Source organism: Somniosus microcephalus, chromosome 12 (genome assembly GCF_052327205.1).
Source record: "Somniosus microcephalus isolate GS21.2 chromosome 12, FLI_Smic_1.0, whole genome shotgun sequence".
Taxonomy (NCBI): domain Eukaryota; kingdom Metazoa; phylum Chordata; class Chondrichthyes; order Squaliformes; family Somniosidae; genus Somniosus; species Somniosus microcephalus.
Genome location: NC_140998.1, coordinates 128,741,879 through 128,769,098, shown reverse-complemented (window position 1 = coordinate 128,769,098; position 27,220 = coordinate 128,741,879). Strand labels below are relative to the sequence as shown.

At 45.9% G+C, this 27,220-nt stretch overlaps 1 protein-coding gene across 20 annotated transcripts in view; it reads left to right on the top strand.

The window, feature by feature from the left end:
- The window catches only part of LOC147109520 (alpha-(1,6)-fucosyltransferase), a 993,309-nt gene that overhangs the window by 594,322 nt on the left and 371,767 nt on the right, over nt 1-27,220 (top strand). For 16 of the 20 annotated variants that reach the window (XM_086003552.1, XM_086003543.1, XM_086003541.1 and 13 more), the window contains one exon: nt 15,013-15,077. The exons of 3 other annotated variants lie outside the window; for them this stretch is intronic. The gene's annotated coding sequence lies outside the window, so the exon portion shown is untranslated. Of the gene's footprint in view, nt 1-15,012; nt 15,154-27,220 lie in introns of those variants that run through there. One more of the 20 variants, XM_086003547.1, reaches the window with a different exon arrangement.

Genomic DNA, 27,220 nt, shown 5'->3' with positions numbered 1-27,220 from the left:
TTCCAGACCCATTTTTCTTAAAGGTTTTTTTCCCAACTGTAGTTTGAAACCCATTTTAAATGTTCCTATTTGAAACTTGTTCAGATTACTTTTGTTCAGATTACTTTTGACCTGTGGTCCTTTAGCAGTTTTAAACATCAGCTGCTGACAATAATTGTGCAGCATTTATTACTTGCTTGTGTAGATATTGCTGTAATGTTCTTTTATTTGTGGAGACAGCCAGCTATTTTCCTGAAGAGTAAGAAGTCAGTCTGCATCATTTTCATATAAAACTTGTCGATCTCCCATGATGTTGCTCATGGATGGTTCAGGACCTCTAGTTGGTTATTTACCGTTGCCTCACTATGGAGTAAATGCAGCAGTGGACTAGCCATTGCTATAATGCATAAGAGTCAGAAAGAAGAAAGAACTTGCATTTTTATAGTACCTTTCATGACTTCAGGATGTCCCAAAGCACTTTACAGCCAATGAAGTACTTTTGAAGTGTAATCCCTGTTGTAATGGAGGAAATGCAGCACATTAAGCTCCCACAAAGAGCAATGTGACGATGGCCAGCTAATCTGTTTTGGTGATGTTGGTTAAGGTCTAACTATTGGCACCGGGGAGAATTGCCTTGCTCTTTTCGAAATAGTGCTTCTTCAATCTTTTTAGATATGAAGCAGGAAACACTTGATGAGAGAAAGACATACAACTTGTTAAGCTACTTTATTTCAAAGTGAGTGAACATACAGGGCAACAGTTACGATCACTTTCATTTAAATCAATTACTGCAATTTTCTTCATTTAATAGCACAAAGTCATAAACACCCTGTCATTCCCCTAATCAGTTGGTTCTATTATTAGATTGAACCAAAATAAGTCTTAACTGCCCTTCTGCATCCTAAACTTCTTAGTCTGATCAAAGCTTGCCCACTCAGCTTTCCGTTAGAAGACCTCACTGACTGCTTGTGTCTCTGTCTCTATTTTTATTGCCCTGTGTTCACAATCAGAAAGGAAAGCATTCCAGATCACCTTTGCCAAGCATCTAGGATCAGATTTTTTCCAACATAATGTGTGTGAGGTGTTTCTCAATTACCAAGACAAGCTGACAAACTATGTCTTTTTTACAGTCTTTGAGGAAAATTAACACTTAAAACCACCTTTCATCTCTGTACCTTTTTTAAAAATGCATTTTGCTTTTAACTTTCAAACTAACTTTTGTCCCCAAATATTTTCTGTCGCAAAATATTTTTTTTAAACAAATTGAAATGTGACAGTACATGTACCCGATTCTTTCCCATATTGGCTTTTTAGTTCTTTCTGATTACCCTCCTCAGTCTACTTTACATGCCATTTGCTTGCTGCCCCTCCCCAAGGAGTTATATGACTTTTTCATTGGGGGTATCTGTGATCATTATTTCACTATTTGCTTCCTACCTCTGCGATCACATGATCTGAACTTCCATCTGATGCCATGGTTGAAATAGGATATGAAGAATTTAGACAAGAATTCACTATGTGATCAATCCACATTGGTGTACCATGGTGCTGTCACTAATTATATGTCTTCAGTTTCTCCAGACCTGGGATGGTAGGTGTGATGGCAGTGGTCTTCAATGGTAATGGTTCTAAGTGCTGCCCTCCTGAGGATTGTGAATAGGATTCTATTTGAAACACACTTAACCTTGGTGTTCCTATTTAAAGAAGGGGGATCTATGGCAAGACTAAAAATTGCAGAGGCACTTCGCTGATACCAGTGGCTCTGAAGATGGTCCTTTGGGTTTTGCAGCAAGTTTATCACATCCATTGCAGGGCCATGATACTATCAAAAGGAAAAGGTTGCATTTCACTTTCATCAAAAATATATAATGTAGGTCGTACCTTTATATGAGATCATAGAACAAGAGGCTCACAGAAAATCCATTTACTTTACATTCATGGAGCTACATTAGACTTTTGAAGTGTTATATCGTGCACCCATTGTGGAGAAAGTGGAAACTATGGAAGTGTCTGACCCAATCTTGAATTTTATCTGGGACAAGTACTGCTGTTCCAAAATCCATACAAGGGTTAATGGGAGACTCACTGAGCCTACGTCTCGAAGGTGGAGTGAGTCAAGGTCATCCACTGCCACCATTTGGCGCCTTTATCAGTGATACGTTAGATGGCATTGCAAGGGAAAGCCTTGAAGTCAGTTCCACGGATTTCTGAAAGAATGGCGACATTTCTTGTGGATGTTTTCTTGATGTTAGACTGGTCTGGATAACTAATATATTGAAGTTGCCATAGAATAGAAGATTAAGGGATGATGTAATTTGAGGTGTTTATGATGATTAAAGGAGTTGATGGGGTAGATAGAGAGAAACTATTTCCTCTGGTGGGAGAGTTTAGAACAAGGGGGCAAAACCTTAAAATTAGAGTTAGGGGTGATGTCAGAAAGCATATCTTCTCATAAAGGGTGGTGGAAATCTGAAACTTTCTCCCCCAAAAAGCTGTTGAGGCTCGGGGTCAATTGAAAATTTCAAAACTGAAATTGATAGATTTTTGTTACGCAAGGGTAGATGTTAAGATACAGATCAGCTATGAACTAATTGCTTTGTGGAACAGGCTCAAAGGGCTGAATGGCCTACTCCTGTTCCTATGTTCCTCACAATGCGTAAACCCATGAGATAGTGTGGTAAGTGCCCTTACGTACAACATTAAGACTTTGCAGGATTCGGGAGTTTATCTAAAAGGTATTGATTGAAAATTCAAAGGGGTGTCTGCCCCAATTGCTAATTCATATTGATACTGGTCAGGGCTAGTGGACGACAGCTTCGGCTTGGCCATAGTTACTCAGGACCACACTGAATTGATAGGTACGTCCCAATGCAGGTTAAGCTTGTGTCAAATAAGAAGTGTGTCCAACAAATTCTCCTTCATAGTTCAGTTCAGCAGAAGAGCTTGTTGTGACATATGCAGCACCAAGTTGTAAGATGGATTTGTGGCAGAAAATGGATGAATCATCACCAGAAATGCCGGTTTTAGGCCTCTATGTATTGCTCAGTACCTTTGGTGCAATTGTCAGCCTTATGGTCGACACACCTTTTTTGCCAAACACCCTTAATTGATGAACTGGATTAAGTAGTTGCTAAAACATAAGCATGGTAGGCGACATTGGTCTCTGGTACTTTACTGCAAGGTGTCCTGCACAGATCCTTTAACCATGCTGAGGGCAGATGCCCAACACATAACTGATTTGAAAACTCTGAGGCTTGCTGGCTACCGTGGGCTTCAGAACAGCATACCTGCCACTGTTGGGATCACTGATGAGTGGAGTATGATCTGTGTCCATGCTATAGGGAGAAGCATGGTGACGATGCATTCACACATTTTATGGTGAGCTGTGCTGCTTGGTGGAATTCTTGGTATCTGTTGTCTGCTCAGTGAAAGCCCAAACCCGCTCGTGTCAGTTGTTCAATGACTAATTGGTGATGGATGTAGGAGAGGTAAGCAGGATCTTACAGCGGTTAAGTTGGCTCCAAGATGACAGACTGACAACAGGGATATGAGAGCTGAGAGCATTCTCGGAGGCAGACCCAATAATCTGATAGCCACGCTGCTCTCCAAGGCATTGATCACAAAATCATTATGGATGAGGAAGAACATTTGGCCCATCTTATTTCACCCACCCAGATTAGCACTTGTCACTGCCACCGCCCCCCCCCCTCCCTGCCTCAATGCAGCATCAAATTGGTTCTTAAATTATTCCAGGGTTTTATTCTCCACTACTCCATCCAGGAGTCCATCCCATATGTTCACTTTGTGTGAAGAAGAACTTATTGATGTTAGTCCTAAATTTACTTTTAAACAGTTTAAACCTGTGCCCTCTTGTCCTTCTCCTGTATTATAAATTGAAGGAATGTTCTAGATTTACCTTTTCTATACTGTTTACTATTTCATATACCTCGATAAAATTACCCCGCACACACCCGATTTTCAGTGTGAAAAGGACAAGTTTCTCATAACTCAAACTGCTAAGAACAAGGGTCAGCTTTGCGACTCTTCTCTGTACAGTACTGTCACCAGTGCTTGAATGGCTCCTTGTGTCTCAGTGACCAGAAATGAACTCGGTATTTAAGGTGTGCTTTTGACCAGAGCACTGTACAGTTTGATCAGGACTTATTCCAATGTGATTTCTTCTGCCTATATAGTTAAACATTCTATTTGTTTTATTGACCGCTGCTCTGTATTGGTTGAGCATATTGAGCATCAAATCTTCTAAGACTCTAAGGGGAAGAAATTCAGTTGTTAACGCCAGCCGCTAGCGCCTTAAGAGGGCGATAAGTGGGGCACGAAGCGGCTAGCGCCCGGGCGCGGCGAGACCTGCGCCTCTCGCGAAATTGAGCGGACATTTAGCGGCGGCGCAAAACCGCAACGCCCACTCAGCTGCGCGCGCAGATCCTTACGTCATTTCATGGTGCAACGCCCTTGTTGCGCCCTGAACCGGAACTTCAGTGGTGCCCCCCTTTCCGCCTGGTGCTCCCAGTGACTGGTTGACTGGAACGGTTCCCAGTCGCTGTGGGGCTGGGGGGGGCGCTATTTAAAGGGGGCTCTTCCAGGCTTCTTAGTGGTAGCCATTTTTGGACCACTCCTGTGTGAGAGAGAGAGATTTGCAGAGAGACAAAGGGAGAGAGCTTTCTGCATTGAGTCAGCGCTCGCGCAGGTACTTCTGGCTTCAGCCCAGAACTTTGCAGTTGGATTGATTTTTCCGTGCCATAGCCTTGAGTGGCCACATATTATGGGGGCTGCAATGGGTGGAAACGTTGGGTTTCTCCATTGCATTGAGAGGGCTCAGAGACGCTGAGGGAGAGTGCCAATCATGGCCAGACGGAGGAGGGCCAACAGGCGTTGGCACAGGAGGTCTTACCCTCCCAGGGTATACCGCCAGCAGTTCTCATACCTCAACATGTCTGAGGAGCAGTGTATTCGGAGGCTTCGATTCAGAAGGGAGGTGGTCACTGAGCTCTGCCACCTGCTTCAGACAGATCTGCAGCCTCAGCTGAGGAACAGGATGTCTCTCTCGGTGGCAGTGAAGGTGACAGTGGCTCTCAACTTCTATGCCACCGGCTCCTTCCAATCCGCTACTGGGGACATTGCCAATGTCTCCCAGTTCGCGGTGCATTGCTGCATCTGCCAAGTCACGAATGCCCTCTTCAAAAGGAGACGTCAGTACATTTCCTTCCCCATGACCCTGGACAAGCAGCAAGAGCACGCAATGGCATTTGCAAGAATAGCGGGCTTCCCCATGGTCCAGGGCGCCATTGACTGCACGCATGTGGCTTTGCGGGCGCCTCAAGAGAATGCCGAGGATTACCGCAACCAGAAGGGGTTCCATTCGTTGAACGTGCAGTTGGTGTGTGACCACAGACAGGTGATACTCGCTGTCAATGCCCGCTTTCCAGGCAGCAGCCACGACGCCTTCATCCTGTGCCAGACTTCTGTGGCAGACCTTTTCGAAGCCCCGGCTCACCCAGGAGGTTGGCTTCTCGAGGACAAGGGCTATCCTTTGTGCACCTGGCTGATGACCCCGCTCCGTGCGCCCAGCACCCCTGCTGAAGAACGATACAATGACAGCCATCAAGCAACCAGGAACATCATTGAGCACACAATCGGCGTGCTAAAGCAACAGTTCTGCTGTCTGGACCATTCCGGGGGAGCCCTTCAGTACTCGCCTGAGCGAGTCTCCCATTTTGTTGTAGTGTGCTGTATGCTGCATAAACTGGCTATCCTCAGGACTCAGCCACTGCCAGCAGACATTGGAGGACCACAGGAGGAGGAGGAACACCAAGACGGGAGGGAGGCACAAAGTGCAAGGGCTGTCCGTCAGCGGCTTATTGCAAGTCGGTTCTAGGCCCCCTCTGAGGGAATGGCTTGTGCCATTGAAAGAACATGAATGGAATCGTTCCGCAAACCCTGAGCCGGTCAAGGCAACAAATAGTTCAAAGAGCAAACATGCACATTCTGAATAAAGACAATTATTTATTTAACAAACTCTGTGCCCTTCCCGTATGACAATCAAATGCAGAGAACCCCCCAAAAAAACAGTCAAACACATAACTGGCTCTCACAACCTGGAGACAATGAACAAAAGAGTTAACCAAAAATGACCATGATCCTCGGCCTTCACTAAAAAAATTCACAGCATTTTGCCACACCTTTTTGGCCTGCGAGGGTGATCTGCTTCGCTTGCGAGATTGGCCCCTTCCCTCCCTGCAGCTCCTCCGCAATGGGACCCCAGTGGCTGCAGCAAGGCTGGGGGAAGGCTGCTGAGTGTCAGATAGTGAGTCGGCAGATGCCCTTGGGGGACAGCCTGGACCAGCTCTGGGCCTGGAGGGCCGCCCGGCTGCTGACTGCTCCAACTCTGCATGGTCGGCAGCAGTCTGTCCTACGGGTGGTGGCAGCTGCAGTGGAGGAGTGACAGTGTTGGCAGCAGGAATGCTGCCATCCTGACAGAGCACAGGCACTCCCTGGTCGGACGACACACTGGCACTCGCACGGGGCAGCACTGAAGCATGCGGAGCAATCTGCTGAAGCACAGACTGCTGGCCTGCTGCGGCGCGGCAAGGGCCCCGGCGAATCCTACCCGATCCAGCGAGGGTGGCAGCAGTCAGTGCTCATGTGGCCCTAATCTGTGTCTGCATCAGACCAGCTACTGACTGCATGGCACGACTAAGCACTTGCGTGGAAGCCGCCTGTGCTGCACCAAAGTCCTGCAGACTCCTTGCCGGTGCTGCACCGAAGTCCTGCAGACTCCTTGCCTGTGCTGCCCCGAATTCCTGTACACTCCTTGCCAGTGACTCTATGGAGTCATGGTGTGGAGATGCCGGAGTTGGAAACATTACCTGTAAACATCTGACATGATTCTCTGACTATCTAAGTTGTGTCTTTATGCATTTCTCCACTTCACCTGACGAAGGAGCAGCGCTCCGAAAGCTTGTGATTTCAAATAAAGCTGTTGGACTATAACCTGGTGTTGTGTGACTTCTTACATCTATGGAGTCAGGCATCCTTGCCACTGCAGCCATGAGCTCAGTGTGCCTGTGCTCCACCTGGGCGCCCATTTCAACGAGGAGCCGCACCTCCTCTGCGCTCACTGTAGCAGGACTGGAGGCCAGACTCTCCCTCCAGGGAGAAGGCCACCGAGCTTCCCTACCACCCCCCCCCCCCCAACCACGTTGCTGCAGCCCGCTGGGCCCCGGAGCTTCACCCTCCTCAGACCCTTCCCCCCTGCTCCCCTCCAGGGAAGACGTGTCCCCATTATGGCCTTGGGCTGCCTCGGCTGAGGGTGGCACTGATGGTCCAGCTTCCTCTTCCTCCTCCTCGCCTTCAGAATTACTCACAGTGGCAGCTTGAGGGCCTCCCATGGTGGCACTGCCTCCCATGGTGGAATAGCCCTTACAGTGTGAAGCCCTGATCTTGGCTGCACTGCCTCCCATGGTGGAATAGCCCTTACAGCGTGAAGCCCTGATCTTGGCTGCACTGCCTCCCATGGTCAAATAGCCCTTACAGTGTGTAAAGTGGTGAATGTGCATGTGAGTTTCATGAAAGGCCCATAGGTGTTGGATGAGGGCTGGGCATTGGGGCTTTCAGGACCCTTTGGCCATAAAGTGAGGTGCTCATTGAACTTCTTCCTGCATTGCACAGGGGTCCTAGGTACCATGCTGCTGGAGGTCACTCTGTGTGCCACCTCCCTCCAAGCTTTTCGATATTCGTTGGGCAGCGGCCTCCTGCCACTGTCCGGAAACAGGATAGATTACCTGCGCTCCACTGCACCAACCAGAACCTTCAGGGCCCCCTCACTGAACCGTTGCGCTCACTCCCTGGCCCGCTCCATGGTCCTAGGCGTTACAATGTCGCAGCAGGTCTGTCCGGGCCGAGAATCAGGGCTCCAATGTGCAGGGCGTGGCTGCAAGCCAAATCGACCCTCCCCCTTTAAGAGGTGACCGGCGCCAGCATGTCTGCCTGCAATCGCTAACTGGCCGCACCTGCGCTGTGCCCGCCCTCGGTGGTAGCGCCTCGCCTCTCCGGCTTAGCACCTTAGGATAGTCGTGCAGCACCTGCTTTAGCGCACCAAGAACCTCTTGGGGCGAAGCAAGTCAATTTCGCTGAAGGTGGTGATAATTTGCACCGGGTGCTAAATTTAGCGCACGCTCGACTATAGCACCCCAAACGTGGCGATACTGAATTTCTAGGCCTAAGTTTTCAACTTTGCCCATTGCTATTTCAACACCAATCATGGACTGTGTGCTATCCATTTTTACTTTCTATATGAATCAGTACTCCGCCATGTTGAATGCCAATTGGAAGAAGCACTGAGAGTAGCAAGGGCACAGAATGTTTCTGGTTGGGGGATTGCAATGTCCATCACCAAGAGTGGCTCAGTAGCACCACTACTGACCGAGCTGGCTGAGTCCTGAAGGACATAGCTGCCATCTGGGCCTGCAACAGGTGCTGAGAGAACCAACACGAGGGGAAAAACCTACTTGGCCTCGTCCGCTCCAATCTACCTGTCGCAGATGCATCTGTCCATGACAGTATTGGTAGCAGTGACCACCGCACAGTCATTGTGGAGCTGAAGTCCCGTCTTCACACTGAGGACACCCTCCATCGTGTTGTGTGGCACTACCACTGTGCTAAATGGGATAGATTCAGAACAGACCTAGCAGCTCAAAAATGGGCATTCATGAGGTGCTGTGGGCCATCAGCAGCAGCAGAATTGTATTCCACCACAATCTGTAACCTCATGGCCCGGCATATCCCTCACTCTACCATTACCATTAAGCCAGGGGACCAACCCCGGTTCAATAAGGAGTGTAGAAGAGCATGCCAGGAGCAGCACCAGGCGTACCTAAAAATGAGGTGCCAACCTGGGGAAGCTGCAACACAGGACTACATGCATGCTAAAAAGCGGAAGCAGCATGCTATAGACAGGGCTAAGCGATCCCACAATCAACAGATCAGATCAAAGTTCTGCAGTCCTGCCACATCCAGTCGTGAATGGTGGTGGACCATTAAACAACTAACTGGAGGGGGAGGCTCCATGAATATCCCCATCCTCAATGATGGTGGAGCCCAGCACGTGAGTGCAAAAGTCAAGGCTGAAGCGTTTGCAACCATCTTCAGCCAGAAGTGTTGAGTGGATGATCCATACTGGCCTCCTCCTGAGGTCCCACCATCACAGAAGCCAGTCTTCAGTCAATTCGATTCACTCCACGTGATATCAAGAAACAGCTGAGCGCACTGGATACGGCAAAGGCTATGGGCCCTGACAACATCCCGGCTATCGTGCTGACGACTTGTGCTCCAGAACTAGCCGCGCCTCTAGCCAAGCTGTTCCAGTACAGCTACAACACTGGCATCTATCCGACAATGTGGAAAACTGCCCAGGTATGTCCTGTCCACAAAAAGCAGGACAAATCCAATCCAGCCAATTACCACCCAATCAGTCTACTCTCAATCATTAGCAAAGTGATGGAAGGTATCGTCAACAGTGCTATCAAGCGGCACTTACTCACCAATAACCTGCTCACTGATGCCCAGTTTGAGTTCCGCCAAGACCACTCGGCTCCCGACCCCATTACAGCCTTGGTCCAAACATAAACAAAAGAGCTGAATTGCAGAGGTGAGGTGAGAGTGACCGCCCTTGACCTCAAGGCAGCATTTGACCGAGTGTGGCATCAAGGAGCCCTAGTAAAACTGAAGTCAATGGGAATCGGGGGGAAAACTCTCCAATGGCTGGAGTCATACCTAGCACAAAGGAAGATGGTTGTGGTGGTTGAAGGTCAATCATCACAGCCCCAGGACATTGCTGCAGGAGTTTCTCAGGGCAGTGTCCTAGCCCAACCATCTTCAGCTGCTGCATCAATGACCTTCCCTCCAGCATAAGGTCAGAAGTGGGGATGTTTGCTGATGACTGCACAGTGTTCAGTGCCATTCACAACTCTTCAGATAATGAAGCCGTTCATGCCCGCATGCAACAAGACCTGGACAACGTTCAGGCTTGGGCTGATAAGTGGCAGGTAACATTCGCACCACAGAAGTGCCAGGCAATGACAATCTCCAACAAGCGAGAGTCTAACAACCGCCCCTTGACATTCAATGGCATTACCGTCGCCGAATCCCCCACTATCAACATCCTGGAGGTCAACATTGACTAGAAACTTAACTGGACCAGCCACATAAATACTGTGGCAACAAGAGCAGGTCAGAGGCTTGGTATTCTGCAGAGAGTGACTCACCTCCTGACTCCCCAAAGTGTTTCTAACATCTACAAGGCACAAGTAAGGAGTGTGATGGAATACTTTCCACTTGCCTGGATGAGTGCAGCTCCAACAACACTCAAGAAGCTCGACACCATCCAGGACAAAGCAGCCCGCTTGATTGGCACCCCATCCACCACGTTAAACAGTCACTCCCTCCACCACCGGCGTACTGTGGCTGCACTTTGTACCATCTACAAGATGCACTGCAGCAACTCACCAAGGCTTCTTCGGCAGCACCTCCCAAACCCACGACCTCTTCCACCTAGAAGCATAAGGGCAACAGATGCGTGGGAACACCATCACCTCCAAGTTCCCCTCCAAGTCACACGCCATCCTGACTTAGAAGTATATTGCGAACCTTCATCGTCGCTGGGTCAAAATCCTCGAACTCCCTCCGTAACAGCGTTGTGGGAGTACCTTCACCACACGGACTGCAGCGGTTCAAGAAGGCAGCTCACCACCACCTTCTCGAGGGCAATTAGGGATGGGCAATAAATGCTGGCCTTGCCAGTGACGCCCACATCTCATAAACGAATATTTTTTAAAATGTAGTAGATTGACCAGCGAGCCTAACCCATCGATGGGATCAAGAGAGATAGCCCTGTTACTGGAGACTGGGATTCTTCTCGCTCTATTCCTGATAAATTTTGAAGCCAGTGCCTGAATGGGCATGGCAGTCCACTCTGGACAATGAACAGATAGCTCACCAATGCCATTTGGTGGTAAGCGGCAAGCTTTTACCCAGTTAAACAGCAGCAGTTTTCCTACATATATTTGGGGCTGTCGTAAATCGTAATTTTTGTTAACCCGCACACAAGTTCTCTTGGCTACGGACAGAGAGTTTGCAAAGCATAGCCAAACAAAGGCTACTAATGTGGATTTTTCTGTAGTTTTAGCTGGAGACGAGTATGCTGATGCGTTTCAGTCTGTGTCAAACACTAGCTGACTTAGTAATCATTAAAGTAGGTTAACTTCTAAGCCATTGTCGTAAAGTTTATTTTAAAAGGAGAGATTGCAACCAAGCACAATTCCTATGTGTGGTTACCATTGATGTTATCTGTGACAGTGAGATCAGTCAAAGGAGGAAAACAGCAACCTGGGATTTCTCTGGGAGAAAGTAAGAGGCAGACTGGTGTTGGTGGGCAGCGTTACTTTCTGTTTCCTGGTAGCAGAAAGTAATACTCCATAAGATCACTGGCCATATTTACATGAATCTGAAACTGACAAATATTGCGAAATATTGGCCCAGAAATTCGGGTCCCAACGCGTGAGTACAGACGGAGTACTCACGCGTGGACCCGATGGAAGTGCCGGAATCTTGCATGCACTACGCATGCGCGGGAAACCGGCACTTCCGATCCTCTGAACCAAGGGGTTCAGAGGTCGAACACGTGCGCGCGGGAGTCTGCGCGTGAGCGTTGAACTTCCTTTTTTTTTACAGGTTTTAACGTGCGGGTAAGTCTGTACATTTTAGAAATGTAAAAACCAGCTGTAAGGACTTCATTTTCAAAGGTAAGTGGTCAGTTATTTAAAATTAAAACATTTTTTCCACAGGTTTTTTACTTTTAAACACTTTAAAGCAAGGTAAGTTTATTTTTAGCCGTTTTTTTATAAAATTATTTTTTTATAAAATTATTTTTTTCAAAAATTTAAATTTTTGTTTAAAAAAGTTATTTAATGTCATTTATAGTTTATTTACAAAGTGTGATGTTTATTTTAAATTTATTTGAAGGTAAAGTACAGTTTTACAGCCTCAGCATTTATACGTTTTGACAGGTCTATCTGTCAAGACTTATGAATGGAGCATTCCCTGCTCCGATTGGCTGCCTGTTGCTCACGTGATCCCAGGGGAAGCATCGCACTAACTACGCCCCTGGGACACGCCAGCATAGCGCGCCGGCCTCTGGGACAGGCCTCGGAGAGGAATTCCACGCAGGCCAAGAGGTCAACTGCCGGCGCGCTAGGTAAGTGTAGGTCGGGGGCTTGCAGAAACGTTAGTTCTGGAACTTCCTAACCATGCATATGAGGCCTCTACAGCAGTCTGCTACCAGCAGGATTTGTTGATTCGTTCAACTATTATTTTCTATGATTTGTCAACACTTTTTCAACACGAGCAGTAGTTGAATTTTCTCAGTTTGTCAAAGAATTAATGATAATATCTCAGTGAGTAAAAGTACTTGCCCTTGTAGCACTGAGGCACTCAGACCAGGAAGGTCTGGAGTTTAATCCCTGGTCTGTGCTGAGTTCGCCAATCTCCGTTGTTGCTGTCGTTCAGGTGCTACGATTGGCCTTGCGATCCTTGGGCTCGGGAGATGGGAAGTCAGCCATTGGGCCCTTCCAGAAGTGCACGCGTGTTTTTGGGAATGTCTAATGAGGATAGGATTTGTTTGGGTTGGTTGTCTAACTTCCCCAGACCAACACATGGAGAATGTATGCTTGACTGCCTGCGGAATTGTCCCTCGGCGTGATTTAGCACTTTCAGGAAAGGTGAGAAAATAACCACCTGCGGTGTCGAAACTAGGGAATTATTCTTGACAACACGAAAATTGCTCAACAAGTTGGTCAACAGCTAATTTATCACAAGACAAGCAGGATAATGTACATAAAGTAAAACTCACAACTGACAAGGCAACGGAAGGGAAAAGGATATCGTTCTAAGCTGTGAAATAGCACGTTTACTGAAATATGACCCTGGAATGTTCTGCAACAGAAAATAATGATGTAATAATAATGTATTGCCACTAACGGCAGTACTGCTCTGAGGTCAGTGAGGTGACCCCGCTCTGAGGTCAGTGAGGTGACCCCGCTCTGAGGTCAGTGAGGTGACCCCGCTCTGAGGTCAGTGAGGTGACTGTGCTGCTGTTGGAATCTCTGAGACACACCGATAGAGGTGAGTTTTTAGGTTTGTCCTGAGCTAGCAGCAGTGTAAATGCTGCCGAAGACTCTCATCTTCTCTGGCTGTGGGCAGGCTCGGTGGTGATGCGGCAGAGCAGAGTTGAGGTTTTGTGAAAGTTGAGCCGTCGCAGAAAAACGAGCGAATTCCAATTTTCAAATAACTGGCCGTTCTTGCAGTGGTGTGGAATCCACCAAACAGTACAGAAGAGCGGCTGCCACTGAACTAGACAATTTCATTCACTTTGCCTCCAATTTCCACCCTTCTCTCACCTTCACATGGTCCATCTCTGACTCTTCCCTTCCCTTCCTCGACTTCTCCGTCTCCAGCTCTGGGGATAGGTTATTGACTAATATTCACTACAAGCCCACTGACTCCCACAGCTACCTGGACTACACTTCCTCCCACCCCGCCTCCTGTAAGGACTCTATTCCATTCTCCCAGTTTCTCCGTCTCCGCCGCATCTGCTCCAACGATGCCATCTTCCACACCAGTGCTTCCGACATGTCTTCCTTTTTCCTCAACCGAGGATTCTCCTCTACTGTGGTTGACACAGCCCTTGACCGTGTCCGTTCTATCTCCTGCACTTCTGCCCTCACCCCTGCCCCTCCCTCCCGGAACCACGATAGGGTTCCCCTTGTCCTCGCCTTTCACCCCACCAGCCTCCACATTCAACGGATCATCCTTCGCCATTTCCGCCACCTCCAAAGTGATCCCACCACCAAACGCATCTTCCCCTCCCTTTTCAGCATTCCATAGGGACCGCTCCCTCTGAGACACCCTAGTCCACTCCTCTATCACCCCCAGCACCCCTTCCCCTTCGCCTGGCACCTTACCGTGCAAGCGCAGGAGATGTAACACCTGCCCTTATACCTCCCCCCTTCCCACTGTCCAGGGCCCCAAACACCCCTTCCAGGTGAAACAACGATTTACTTGTACTTCTTGCAATCTAGTATACTGTATTCGCTGCTCACGATGTGGTCTCCTCTACATTGGGGAGACCAAACGCAGATTGGGTGACTGCTTTGCGGAACACCTCAGTTCAGTCCGTAAGGATGACCCTGAGCTTCCGGTCGCCTGTCATTTTAATTCACCGCCCCATTCCCACTCGGACCTCACCGTCCTTGGCCTCTTGCATTGTTCCACAGAAGCTCAACGTAAACTCGAGGAACAGCACCTCATCTTCCGATTAGGCACTTTACAGCCTTCCGGACTCTCGATCGAGTTCAACAATTTCAGATCATAACCTCGGCCCCTATTACATTTTCACTTATTTTTTTATCCACACCTTTGTTTTGGTTTCCCCCCCCCCCCCCCCCACTTTACTTTTTTTTCTCTCTCCCAAATGGCAGCTGTTTCCCATTCTGCTAGCGCATTTCACACCTAATCTAGAGCTGTCTTTTGTCTCCACTAGTTCTATCACCATCTCGTCTCGTTTTAAATACCTCTTAATGTCTCTTCTCTTTTGTTCTCTCCCAGCCTGGCCTCTTAATCTATTTCATTCCCTCTGCCTCTTTAGTCTTGACAAAGGGTTTTGACCCGCAACGTTGACTCAAGTTTCTCTCCACTGATGTTGCCTGGCCTGCTGAGTTTTTCCAGCATTTTCTGTTATTTCGGCTTCCACTGCATGGCCAGCCCTGCTCAGCTGTTTATTGACGTGATTTGAAAATGCAGCACGGCTTTTTATTCTCTGGAAGTCCTCGTGCTCAGGTTTATCGATCGCTGGAAAGGTGCCTCTGAAAGGCCAATGTTGCTAGCTTCCCACCAGAGTGGGAAGAGTTGGTGTTTTTGCACAAATGGGACAGTGTCTCAAGACATTTTTTTTCCTTCCATTAGGGAGACGACGGCCCAGCCTTGAAAGAAAAGCTCCAACTTGGTTTTGCTCTGGTGGCTGTGTTGAGGTATGCCTGGATTTCTCCATCCCAGAACCTGTCCAAGACAGTGCATTGGGAGAAAAAACATACACCATTATCCAAGGTCAAATGTAATTTATTTCTTAGCCTTGGTGAATGTTTTACTTGTGACCATGTGTGCCATTTTTGAATTGCTTGATATTGCTGAAAGAAATTGAAATCAAAACAAAAAGTGACAACTTAGACAACTGTTAAAAATTGGAGGCAGTGGCTTTTGGTCAGAATATTGCCCCAGACCATAGGATCGTAGTTTGCAAGTAATTACTCTGAACAGTGTGCCCCAGTGAGGACCGTTATTTTTAATTTTCTAGTAAACCATTTCACTGTTGAGATGGTTTCCCTTCTGGAACATTGCCAGTTGTGGGGAAATAGTAACTTAGAAATAATCTGCGCAGAAAACTTAGCAGAACATTGTACCTCCTGGGCAAACTATTGGATTTATTGTTTTTCAAACGAAGTGAAGGCCTTCTTTGATGGATGGCTGCTCTGCCAATTTAATCTTACAGGCCTCAAATAGACTTTTGTGCACATTATCTCTGCGATGATCTGCTAGACATTTATTCACAGACAGTAAGTTACACTTCCTTGAGTAACTGTTTCAATATAGATCTGCTACATTTACATTTTTGGTGAATTTCTTTGTTCATGATTGTGAGGATTGTCATGAGAGAAATGTATCCCTTTTGACACCCAATATTGGCATTGAATGCTCTCTGGTGGGTTACATCATTGCCATCATGTAATACCATTGAGAGATGTTAAGCTCCCTTTCCTCTGACCTAACCAGCCACATTAATCCTAAAGCATTCCATACCCAGTCACTAGGAACACACAGATTCCCCATACCGGCAGTGCGGCCTCTCCTTTTATGCCCTCTCTGCATGGGATTGTTGGATATTGGCAATTTGTACTGAATCATGGTCAGTAGTGTGATGTGGACTCAGTCCACGAGGAACTGGATTGAGATTTGCCAAAATAGTTTCAGATTGGATCGTTACGGTTGGCATGGAGGGAGATTTTGGAGAACTCTCATCTTGTCAGTTTGGGCTGGATTCCCGATCAGGCCCCAGAGATGTTCGGACATGATGCAAAAATCCACTCCCTAGACATCCCACTTCATCATATAGATACATAGATACATAAAAGATAGGAGCAGGAGTAGGCCATTCGGCCCCTCGAGCCTTCTCCACCATTCAATGAGATCATGGCTGATCATCCAAATTCAATACCCTGTCCCTACCTTCTCCCCATATCCCTTGATCCCTTTAGCCTTAAGAAATATATCCCACTCCTTCTTGAATATATTTAATGAATTGGCCTCCACTGCCTTCTGTGGTAGAGAATTCCACAGGTTTACCACTCTCTGGGTGAAGAAATTCCTCCTCATCTCTGTCCTAAATGGCTTACTCCTTATCCTTAGACTGTGACCCCTGGTTCTGGACTCCCCGACCATCGGGAACATCCTTCCTGCATCTAGTCTGTCTAGTCCTGTTAGAATTTTATAAGTTTCAATGAGATCCCCTCTCATTCTTCTAAACTCCAGCGAATATAAGCCCAATCAACCTAATCTCTCCTCATACGTCATTCCTGCCATCCCAGGTATCAGTCTGGTGAATCTTCACTGCACTTCCTCCATGGCAAGAACATCCTTTCACACTTTCTAAAAATGCGTTTACCTCAAGTGCTGAGAGATGGGAAAATATCCGCATACGCTGTCCATTTTCTCCGGCCAAATAAATCGGCAGCTTTTGCATTTATGGTTCTCCATCTGTGCGTTGGTGTAAGCTTGCGTTTTGTACTAATTCACTTTTGAAAGAATCTAGCTGACCTAAATGGGGTCAGAGTGAATTTGTTTAAGGAGAACTATTTTTAATAAGACATTTGTTGTTGTGACTTCGGTTATTCATTAGATGTTAACTATGGCTCAGTTGGTAGCACTCTTGCCGCTGAGTCAGAAGGTTGTGGGATCAAACCCCACTCCAGAGACTTGAGCACAAACATCTAGGCTGACACTCCAGTGCAGTACCGGGGGGCGTGCTCCACTGTCGGAGGTGCCGTCTTTTGGATGAGAGGTTAAACTGAAGCCCGGTCTGCCCTCTCGGGTGGATGTATAAGATCCCATGGCACTATTTTGAAGTGGAGCAGGGGATTTCTTGGCAATATATATCCCTCAATCAACATCACTAAAGCAGCTTATCTGATTGCTGTTTGTGGGATCTTGCTGTGCACAAATTGGCTGCCGCGTTTGCTACACTACAACAGTGACTACACTTCAAAAGTACTTCCTTGGCTGTAAAGCAAGTGTCCTCTTTGCTCTATTGTGCCCTATTAGAAAAAGTGCTTCAGGTGCTGCTCCACGGTGCAGTACATGCCAATGGGTGTAAGTTAAGTTGATCTTGAATCTTTCTGATCTTCTCATGGGCGAGGTTTAAATTGGAACAATTTTGTCATCAGCCTTTGCTATAATATCACTTCTATTTGAAAGTCATTTTTATCCTGAAGCACAACATTTAAAAAAAAAAAACCAAATGAGCATGTGGCACATGGAGAAGTATCTCTGGAGCTGTCAGACTTTACAACAGGAATTGCTCTGCTCTGCATCACCAATACAGCAGCAAGTTTAAATAAATGCTCAAAGCAAACTCTGATGTTTTAGAAACCAAAATGAACAAATAGGATGTATTTTCTGTTCCCACTCTATCAAACGTAATATTCCAAAGTGTCCCTGTCTTCTTTTAAGGAGCCGTCAGTGCTGATTGATCAGCTTTGACATGAGTTCATCTGCTTTCGTTCTGTTACATTTCCAGCCTGTAGTATAGTCTCAGCAACTTAAGTCTCTCTCGAACCTGAAAATAACTTCATGTGTGAAACAGCCCAACTGTTCGTCACTGTTTCGATTCTTCCGCACCACAGAGGTGAGATTGAGAAATGAAGTACGGTGTGATGCAAATAATCCTTTTGGAATTTTGGGAGTTTTGGCTTTTGTTTGCTTCAGAATTGAAATAAAAACAAGAGTGATCCAACTTTGGCCTAATTAAGCTGCATTGAGTTTGGCTGCACTTGTCCATTTAGAACAAACAACGACCCGCATTTACGGAGGGCTGATACCCCTTTATGTGTATGCTGTTCCATGCATGGTGTCCAGCCACAGCAGTGCACATAGACGGGGAAGAAAACAATCACCCTCCACATAGACATGGAATCTTCCCATGTTTATAAATATCTTAATGGATTGTAGATGTTGCTGCTGGAAAACACAAATCATTTCTATTATTCCTTTCAATCAAAGGCCAAATAGCTGTAGACACAGGTAAAACTTTGCAATGTATTGGTGACTGAGCTTAACCATTAATTTAGTGGTAAATGAATTTGTTTGTTCTCGTCAAAGTCATTCACATTGCTGTCAAATTTACTTTTGGAATATCCTCTAGGTTCACAGTTGAGGATAATCAGGCCTGTGGCAACAGTCTATTAATATCTCGTCTTTCAATGAGACGTTAAACCGAGGACCCGTCTACCCTCTCAGGTGGATGTTAAAGATCCCACGGCACTATTCGAAGAAGAGCAGGGGAGTTCTCCCCAGTATCCTGGCCAATATTTATTCCTCAATCAAAAAACACGTTATCTGCTCATTTGTTGCATTGCTGTTTGTGGGACCTTGCTGTGGGCAAATTGGCTGCCATCTTTCCCAGATTACAACAGTGACTACACTTCAAAAGCACTTCATTGGCTGTAAAGCACTTTGGGACGCTATGGGGTCAAGAAAGGCCCTTTATAAATGCAAGTTCTAGTTCTCTACATTATTTTCTGAGGAAATCATTTTCATGTTCTGCAGTATTTTTCTACGCATCTCAGAACTAAAAGTGCTAGAATGTGAGAATTGGTACTTCCAAGCCCCACTAACTCACCAACCAGTTGCTCAGTAACAGGAGTGATGTGAACAGAGGAAATAGTTCAGGGGTTGACGCTATTAGATAGTTAAAGAGCTGCAGCATGGATCCATCATTTTATATATCTTCAGCCCCAGCACTTCCTTAGGCCAGGAGTAAAAGTGAAGTGTGGCAGTTAAACAAGAGAAACTCAGTAAATCAAAGCAAATTAAGAAATCGATTTCTTTTGGGAGAGGGAGGGAGGAATTTATCTTGGTTGCAAAGGAAGAAAAATTGGCCAGAACAATTGTGCATCATTTAGGTTCAATGATGTTTTTGTGGCCCAGTGATGTTTTGGTGTGACGAACAACCATCCCAACAAGATAGATTTGCCAAATACTTTTGGAAACGACAGTGCCTTTTGAAGAGTGTAGATATTTAAAAAATAATAATGACAAAATCATGTAGTTATGATGGAGTAGGGAGGAAAAGTACTTGCATGCCAAGACTTATTCTGCAACTTATGTCCTTTGATTGAAATGCTGCGAGAGGATAATGTCTCTTTACTGCACAGAAAAAAGTGGAAAATTGCCCAGCTATGTCCTGTCCACAAAAAGCAGCACAACTCCAATCCGGCCAATTACCGCCCCATCAGTCTACTCTTAATCATCAGCAAAGTGATGGAAGGTGTCGTCGACAGTGCTATCAAGCGGCATTTACTCACCAATAACCTGCTCACCGATGCTCAGTTTGGGTTCCGCCAGGACCACTCGGCTCCAGACCTCATTACCGCCTTGGTCCAAACGTGGACAAAAGAGCTGAATTCCAGAGGTGAGGTGAGAGTGACTGCCCTTGACATCAAGGCAGCATTTAACAGAGTGTGGCATCAAGGAGCCCTAGTAAAACTGTAGTCAATGGGAATCAGGGGGAAAACTCGCCACTAGCTGGAGTCATACCTAGCGCAAAGGAACACGGTTGTGGTTCTTGGAGGTCAATCATCTTAGTCCCAGGACATCGCTGCAGGAGTTCCTCAGGGCAGTATCCTAGGCCCAACCATCTTCAACTTATTCATCAATGACCTTCCCTCCATCATAAGGTCAGAAGTGGGGACATTCACTGATGATTGCACAGTACTCAGTTCCATTCACAACTCCTCAGATCATGAAGCAGTCCGTGCCCGCATGCAGCAAGACCTGGATGACATTCAGGCCTCGGCTGATAAGTAGCAAGTAACATTTGTGTCACACCAGTGCCAGACAATGACTATCTCCAACAAGCAAGAGTCTAACCACCTCCCCTTAACATTCAACGGCATTACCATTGTCGAATCCCCCACCATCAACATCCTGGGGGGGTCACCATTGACCAGAAACTTAACTTGACCAGTCACATAAATACTGTGGCAACAAGAGCAGGTCAGAGGCTGGGTATTCCACAGCGAGTGTCTCCCTAAAGCCTTTCCACCATCCAATATTGGATGTCAGACCAATATATCGTGAACCAGAAAATATCAATACAGGTAGAAAGCATAGGATTGTATTAAAGTTTAGTTATGAATGAAGAGTTGCTTCAGATGCTGGCATGACTGGGGTTTTTATTTTAGCGTGTCAGCAAGCTGATCATTCCAGAATCATTGGAGACTTGCACAATGAGAGAGATGAGTTTTGAATCGCCAATGACTTGAGTACAGAGCCAAAAAGTCCATAGTGCTCCCAAAGGCCAGTAAGATTCCCAGAAATGAAAATACAAAATGGATGCAAGTGGAATACTTCATCAAGCATTTCTGCCTCTCTTATTGGGGTGCCTGATCTCTCAGGGAAAAAAATTTGCAAGACCATTTCTGGCGTTTAGTCATTCTGAAGATGGTAGGAATGTTTAGGTATATAAGTCACAGGTTGAACTCGCTCATACCTGGCACTGTCTTTGACAGCTGCTCTCCTTCCCCGCAGTCGATGCTTTGAACAATTTGGAGACTTCAGTGGTCTTCTCCAGCCGTTGCTTTCCTTTAATATTTACAAACGAAAGGATAAAGAAAATATTCACCCGAATGTATGACTGATGAAGAATTTCGAGACTTGTGTATTTTATGACCACTGTCTTTTTTAAGAAAACACAGGGTTGATTTTCTATTTTTAATCTCTGGCATTTAAAGCGATTCTGTCTCAGCCACTGTGAAAAGTACAGAACAGCCGGGTGTTGTAGTGTTTGTCAAAGCCACATCACAAGCAAGTGATACTGTCATTATGACACAGAATTTCACAAAAACTTATTGGCCCTTAATTTAACTTTTCCACAGGGAAAATTATAGCCATGTGTCAAAACAAAATCGGTGGATGGAAAATAGTCTAAAGAAAGTGTTGACATCTTCGTTTTGGGCGAGCTGGGGGCTGGGGATATTTTATGCCCATCAAGGTGAGCAAATTGATGGGGAATTAAATAGTTGTCCACTTTGGACAGGCAGCATCAATATCTAATACCTCCCAGCCAGCTACAGCGTGGGCTATATGCAGAATACAAATTCCAGTTCCGTACCTTCATCCCAAGTTCAGAAGATCCCATATTGCACCAGTGTGATGTTTTCCACACCAGCAACTCATGGACTCATTGAGCAAAACTGCTACATTAGTGCATATTTGTGAAAGTTTAAAAGTGGGCTTTTTTTTTGTGCTGTGGACTGAAACGCACTTTAAACTGGGCTGAAACTGGCCCAATACATTTCATGTAGAACTCTTAGATCGTCAGTATAGAGGGGCTGCTTTCACATTATAACACTGTGCCGAACTCAAGTGCAGATCCTATAGGTGCATGGACAGCAAGGCCAAGTGTGTCACACAGGCCCTGAAGGGTTAACATCCTAATTACCGTGAAGTGACAATTTCAGATCAATCCCATGAGACACAGTCCTGCTTGAGCACACAAACTACAAATATTGTCTGCACTTCACAAACATGCATAAACCGCATCCCTTTTTCTCCCGGTTATGAATAAATCTGTGTAATAATTTTAACCATCTTAAGCTCCTGACTTAAGGCAAAGTACATGGATATAAAAGAAAGACTTGCATTTATATATCAAGAGGTCCCGAAGCGCTTCACAGCCAAGGAAGTACATTTGAAGTGAAGTCACTGTTGCAATTTAGAAAACGCAGCAGCCAATTTGCGCACAGCAAGGTCCCACAAACAGCAATGTGATAATGACCAGAGAATCTGTTTTAGTAATGTTCGATATAGTGCCATGGGATCTTTTATGTTCATCTGAGAGGGTAGACGGGGCCTCGGTTTAACGTCACATCAAAAAGACAGCAGCTCCAGCAGTGCAGCGCTCCCTCAGCACTGCACTGGAGTGTCAGCCTAGATTTGTGCACAAGTCTCTGGAGTGGGCCTTGAACCCATGACCTTCTGACTCAGGCAAGAATGTTACCACTGAGCCAAGGCTGACACCTAGTGTTTTGCAGATATTGTATCTATGATGCCCTGAATGTCACCAAATTTTATTCATGAAGCTGAAATCTCATGTTTGTTTATTGAAATCCAATACAGACGTGGAGGATGTGTTGGGCTGCGTTTTGCCAGAAGATGGCGCAAACAACAGGATTGTAAATGTGTTTGGAGCCCCTATAATTAAGTGGCACCTCTCGGACAGTTTCTAAGCCAAGTGCAGATATCGCAGCAAGAGTGTGTGCATTCTGGAGCAAGTCTGATTATAATAAATAAAAATATTCTGTATAATATTTTAGACACTTCCTCAGTATAGTAAATACTATCCTAAGTGTTAAAGAAAATTTGGCATTTTCAACAATTTAAAGGCAGTTGACTGTGCCTGGTGCTGCTCAACTGTCCCGAGTACAAGCTGATATTTGTCACCGAGCTGTCTCATCTGACTTTTCACACAATACTGTTGATAGTCTTTGTTCCCATTAAAATTACAACATTGTCTCTCCCCAGTTTGAAGTGGCAGTGAGCTCAAGTGCTTGTTGACAGACAGACGGACGTACAGTCATCAGTTAGTTTCGTACAACATTTGCTCAGTTCACTGACACATGAAACAAACTAGGGGATGTATTGTCATTTTAAATAGGAACGCTGCTTTCATATTGTGGGTTTGGTCTCGGGAGTGTGCTGCTTTGCCTTATTTACCATCTAATAATGCACCTGATCTCCCTTTAAACCGGATGCAAAGTGAGGCCTGGTATATTGTGCTTGTGTGCAGACTGGCTGTGACATTTAGTCACTGAGCTTCTGCCAGGTATTGGCATTAATGTAGCAACAAGTAAATTCAAGATATCATGACGTGGAATCATCACACGTGATGACTTCTTTACCAGGATCCCGGTGCTGCTGTTGGGACAGGGAATTTACTGGCCCCAGTAAATTCCATCAAGCGTTAAAAACACCCACTAAAAGGGGGAAAAAAACAGGTCTCCTGGGCTACCAGTCTTAAAAACAACTAATCTAGTGCCTCTAGATTTTGGTTGTAGCTGGCTGAACAAAACCTGCCCATCAGGGGCACAGCTCCAATATAAAAAGCATCTAAAGAGATACAACTTGTAAATACTGGCACTTGAAATCTTTACAGCTCAGCAAAGCTGAGCGGAGAGTCAATTGCTTGAAAGGCTGGATTCGGAGCTCCTGCAAAGCTGGCTGGTTCTGGAGCTGAGGTCAGCAGGGTTAGGTAATGGAGTGCTCTGACTCTCGGGTGTAGCGTATTAGGTGTGAAAAATGCAAGGTATGAAGTGGATGAGGATTAATGAGCTGCAAATAAAACTTGATTAGAAAATTGGTGTCATAGGGACAGGATTAAGCCATTCAGCCCATTGAGCATGCTATACCTTAATGTTGCCTTTGGCAGCTCTTGACTGTTGTTTTAATCACAATTTGCCAGACTTCCTCCTTATTCCTTAATAATAGCTATAAAGGTGCTATTCACATACCTCAGTTGATTTTCTATCTGTGACATTCTGGGGTAGTGTGTCAACGTTCTCACAGCCTGTTGTGTGAAAATTGTTTTTCTGAACTTGCTTTTAATCAACATAGTTTGAATTTAAATCCCCTTGATCTGGAATCCCATGCTGTATAAATGCAAGTTTTTCTTTTCTTTTTAAGAAAGGAGGGAGGAAGAAACCAGCTGACTACAGATCAGTCAGTTTAATGTTGGTTATGGAGATGTTGTTAAAGTATTTGTAGAGAAATGGGGGTCGATTTTCAGTATGCCGTGAGGCGGGCTTTTAGGTGTGCGGGGGGCTAAAATCCCGAATTTGGGGGTCCCGACACCATCCCACCCAAAACCCGCCTCCACGTAAGTTTCAGGGGAGGTGGGTACCCGCCCCGCACTGGGACCTGCCGACGTGAGGCGGGAAGGGATTAGTGCCAATTAACTGCCTGTTAACAGGCAGTTTTTAGCCTAATTCCTATTTTGAAGGTTGTCGTGTGGGATTCCCGACGGCTCCAAACCACGCCAAGTTAGAGTCGTCGGGCCGTCGGGTTGAAGGACTTGGAGGGGTCGAGATGTCAGTGTTCAGGTGAGTGATGGGTGCATGAGTGCAAAGGTAAGTGTGTTTGGTGTGTCTAAAGTGTGTAAAGAAGTTTAAATTACCTGTACTTACCTTTACAGCCGTCCTTACTCTACGTTTCAGGAGTCCATCATTCAGCCGGCACAGAAAGCAGAATGGCCGCAAGCTGTCAAAAGTGACAGCCTGCAGCTTTCAGTGCCGGCAAGATTTCTAACTGAGTCTGTGTAGAAGGACTCAGGTTAGAAGTAAGACTGTCAGTGTTTGACAGCTTCAAACAGCTGTGAAACACTGATATTTCATGGGTCAACACGTCTTGACAGATGAAAATTCAGTCTGTGACGTCACCTGTTGCCGGGTGGCCCTTAATTGGCCTGCTGAGCCCACTGGGTGGGCTCAACAAGGTCAATCAAGTGAAAATCGTGTGGATTGGCCGCATCTTGATGGAGGCGGAACTACAACCCAAAAGTTGTAGTCCCGCCTCCTTCCCGACTTCTGAATGAAAATCCAGCCCATGGTGTTAGGGAAATTGACGGGATTGAAGGCCGATAAATCCCCAGGGCCTGATAATCTACATCCTAGGGTACTTAAGGAAGTTGCCCTAGAAATAGTAGATGCATTGCTGGTCATCTTCAAAAATTCTATAGACTCTGGAACAGTTCCCATGGATTGGAGGACACCTAATGTAACCCCACTATTTAAAAAGGGTGGTAGAGGAAAAAATGGGGAATTATAGACCGGTAAGCCTGACATCGGTAGTGGGGAAAATGCTAGAGTCCATTATAAAAGATGTAATAGCAGAGCACTTGGAAAACAGTGACGGGATCGGACAAAGTCAACATGGATTTACAAAAGGTAAATCATGCTTGACTAATCTACTGGAATTTTTTGAGGATGTAACTGGTAGAACAGATGATGGAGAACCAGTGAATGTGGTGTATTTGGACTTTCAGAAGGCTTTCGATAAGGTCCCGCATAAGAAACTAGCGTGTAAAGTTAAAGCACATGGGATTGGGGGTAAGGTACTGTCTTGGATAGAGAACTGGTTGACAGACAGGAAGCAAAGAGTTGGAATAAACGGGTCTTTTTCCGAGTGGCAGGCAGTGACTAGCGGGGTACAGCAGGGATCGGTGCTAGGACCCCAGCTATTCACAATATATATAAATGATCTAGACAAGGGAACTAGATGTAATATCTCCAAGTTTGCAGACGACACAAAGCTGGGTGGGCATGTGTGCCGTGAGGAAGATGCAGAGAAACTCCAATACGATTTGGACAGGTTGGGTGATTGGGCAGATGCATGGCAGATGCAGTATAATGTGGATAAATGCGAGGTTATCTACTTTGGTGGCAAAAACAGGAAGAAAGATTATTATCTGAACGGCAATAGATTGGGAGAAGGGCAACGAGACCTGGGTGTCCTTGTGCACCAGTCGCTGAAGGTAAGCATGCAGGTGCAGCAGGCGGTTAAGAAGGCAAATGGTATGTTGGCTTTCATAGCGAGAGGATTTGAGTACAGGAGCAAGGATGTCTTGCTGCAGTTGTACAGGGCTTTGGTGAGATCACACCTTGAGTATTGTGTGCAGTTCTGGTCGCCTTATTCTTGCCATGGAGAGAGTGCAGCGAAGATTCACCAGACTGATACCTGGGATGACAGGAATGACGTATGAGGAGAGATTGGGTCGATTAGGCTTATACTCGCTAGAGTTTAGAAGAATGAGAGGGGATCTCATTGAACCTTATAAACTTCTAACAGGACTAGACAGACTAGATGCAGGAAGGATGTTCCCGATTGCGGGGGAGTCCAGAACCAGGGGTCACAGTCGAAAGATAAGGGGTAAGCCATTTAGGACTGAGATGAGGAGAATTTCTTCACCCAGAGAGTGGTGAACCTGTGGAATTCTCTGCCACGCAGGGCATTTGAGGCCAATTCAATTAAATATATTCAAGAAGGAGTTGGATATATTTCTTGAGGCTAAAGGGATCAAGGGATATGGGGAGAAAGCAGGGACAGGGTATTGAATTTGATGATCAGCCATGATTTCATTAAATGGCGGAGTGGGCTCGAGGGGCCGAATAGCCTACTCCTGCTCCTATCTTCTATGTTTCTATGTTACTGGAATCTATCATCAGGAGCAGAGTGATTGAGCACTTGAACAAGTATAAGCTGATGAAGGAGAATCAGAATGGAATTGTGAACAGTAGATCATGTCTGACTAATCTAGTTGAAATTTTTGAGGAGGTCACTGGCATGGTGGGTAGGGAAGGTTGGTGATAGTCTATGGATGTTGCCTATATGGACTTCCAGAAGGCATTTTATAAGGTTCTGCACAAGAGATTATTAGCAAAAATGAGAGCGCAAGGAATTGAAGGCAACCTTGTGACATTGGTTTGTTAAGAAAAATCAGCTTATTTGAACTGGGATTGGAGGTTCTCGATCAGATCAGTTGGAAGGCATGACTGAAGACTGTCTGAACCAATCAGGTTGGTGGAGAAATTTTGAAAATTGTTTATTTTTCAACCATAGCTATGATGGCCACGACTTTATTTTATAATGCCATATTTATTTTTAGTTTACCACATTGTTAAAAATGAAAACTGGTAATTCCTTTATGTAGGAAGAGAAGCTTTGTGAGTTGGAGCTTGTCAGACTCAAATGCCTACCAACCCATTCCCTCATGCCCCAGGACCAACGGTACCTCTGCCTAACCAACTCTACCTCATTTCTCTATCTCTCCCATTTCTGCCACCTCCCC